This window comes from Physeter macrocephalus, chromosome 5 (assembly GCF_002837175.3).
Source record: "Physeter macrocephalus isolate SW-GA chromosome 5, ASM283717v5, whole genome shotgun sequence".
In the NCBI taxonomy this organism is placed as follows: domain Eukaryota; kingdom Metazoa; phylum Chordata; class Mammalia; order Artiodactyla; family Physeteridae; genus Physeter; species Physeter macrocephalus.
In genome coordinates this window covers 14666161-14668304 of record NC_041218.1, presented here as the reverse complement: position 1 = coordinate 14668304, position 2144 = coordinate 14666161, and the positions used below count along the sequence as shown (strand labels likewise).

Genomic DNA, 2144 nt, shown 5'->3' with positions numbered 1-2144 from the left:
CCTTCCCCCCCGCTTCCCCCCCGCTTCCCCCCGGCTCGCCACAACTAGAGAGTGCCCACGCGCAGCAATGAAGACCAACGCAGCCAAAAAAATAAAAAATAAAGTGTACCCAAGCTGCTTTAAAAAAAAAAAAAAAAAGAATGGGCATTAGATGGCCTCCTTACCAAACCAACCTTGTCCTGTTGTCGCCCAGCCAGCCAAAACGCTGAGACGCCGAAGTTCACAGCAAAGAGGGTTCGTTCTTCGCAAGGCAGCCGAGCAGAGAATACAGGAGAAAAATCTCAGATCTCAAACCTGCCTCCCCAGAGGCGAGGGGCTTGGGGTATTCATGGGATGACGAATAAAGAAGCAGGGCGGTGTGAAGCGTGGGCGCACGGGGAAGGGTGATTGGGAAAAGTTGCGGGAATCATGGTTCTGCGCAGGCGCAGGCGCAGGCGTAACTAAGCTACGGGTCTCTGCAGGTGCCCAGCTGGCGGATCGCTGGTCCTATCCAGTTTTAACTGGCTAAGCTGAACTAGACGCAGCTGCAGCTCCAAGTTCCTAGAAAACAACTCGGGCAAAGATCTTGCTGTTCAGGCTACATGCGGCTTGGAGGACACGCGAGCGTTAAACTGATCTTGATTAGTGAAGGCAGGTGGGGTGGATTTGACTCATCACGCACCGTTTCAGTCTCACAGAACTGGAGTGCTATCTCGCTCTTGGCTGCTTCTTCCGTATAGAGTGAGGAGTAGGGTTGTTGCTGAACAGTGGGTGTTTTCCCATCCTCAAGCAGTGCCAGGCAGTGTTAGGAATATAGATCTTCTAAGGAAGATCTATTGGAGGCCGTTTGCATGGACCAAGTTGGACCTAAAGCCTACCAGGTTGGGGTGGGGGGGGAGGGCCCGAGGCTCCTTCGTTAAAGCTGAGTACTGGCAGAAGGGAGGGACTGAACACAGTGAAGAGGTCATGAGGACACCCACCCCACCAGTGTTACATTTACCCTTTGCTCTTAGTGTATTCTCTGCTTTTAAACTTATTGATATTTGCTTAAGCGTAGTTATTCCAGGGAAGACTTAGAAAACATGTCAGACTCTCACAAAAAAATGTAGTACACCTGGCTGTTTGGAACCGTCTCTTGGGCACGACATCCACTGCACAACGTGCCCCCAAAGCAAGGGGAGCTTGGTGACGTGGGAGCACCTCCCCCCAAAGCCAAAGCCCCAGTGGGCAGAGTCCCGAGCTGGCTGCTGGGTGAGAGCACCGTCTATCTGCGGCTTGGCCCTCCTCTAGGGGCTCCTTGGCTCTGCTGGGAAATAGCACTTGTTATGGGCGTCTAGAACTCTGCTTCCTGTTCATTATCAGTTCAAGGAAAGAATCTGGTTTTTATTTCCCCAGTGTTGAATATGCTTGGAGGAACATATTGACAGCAATAAGTTTGTCTTTTCACTTTAGATTTATATAACTTTCCGGAGACGCTGGTGGTGAGATCCTTAAACACAGCTGCACTGCATTCCCCTATTGACACGCTCTTATCTCACTTGGAAAATAGGGTCTGCTCCTCCCTCCATTTCCACGGACTGTGATCCCTGCCAGTGCATTTCTAACTCAAAAATTATATATATGTTGGAAGCATTCCGAATTCTGTCAAAATCTTTTGCATGGATTTTTATGGAACTTGAATTTTGGTTGAGTTGCCTTTAACCTTGGCTGCATTTAGGGTTTATTAGTATTACCTGAATTCTGGGAGACAGGGAATTTGGAGGGCAGGAAGGTGGGTTGATTGGACAATAACACGGGCTGAGTAGTTTGTTCATTTATCCAAATATTTCTTGACTTTCTACTCTGCCCGGCAGGGTAACAGATGCCCTAGAAATAGAGATGAAAGACAAATCCTTACCTGCAAGGATTTTGTGGTTCCATGGGGAAGGAAAATCAGGAAAGAAAGGCTGACAGTATGGCATAATGAGAATTATGCACAAGGGGTTGGGAACCTGGGCAAGGGACACCCACCTCATCAGGAGCCTGAGGACAAGCCTCCCAGAAAAATGACTCAGGCTGGTTCTTTTTTTTTTTTTTTTTTTTTGCGGTACGCGGGCCTCTCACCGTTGTGGCCTCTCCCGCTGCGGAGCACAGGCTCCGGACGCGCAGGCTCAGCGGCCATGGCT

The 2144-nt window shown here is 49.7% G+C and overlaps 1 protein-coding gene across 1 annotated transcript in view; it reads right to left on the bottom strand.

The window, feature by feature from the left end:
* The window catches only part of KLRG2 (killer cell lectin like receptor G2), a 75939-nt gene extending 75542 nt beyond the window's left edge, over positions 1–397 (bottom strand). Inside the window, exon 1 of the mRNA XM_055084807.1 lies at positions 165–397. The gene's annotated coding sequence lies outside the window, so the exon portion shown is untranslated. The remainder of the gene's footprint in view (positions 1–164) is intronic.
* Between the last annotated feature and the right edge of the window lie 1747 nt (positions 398–2144).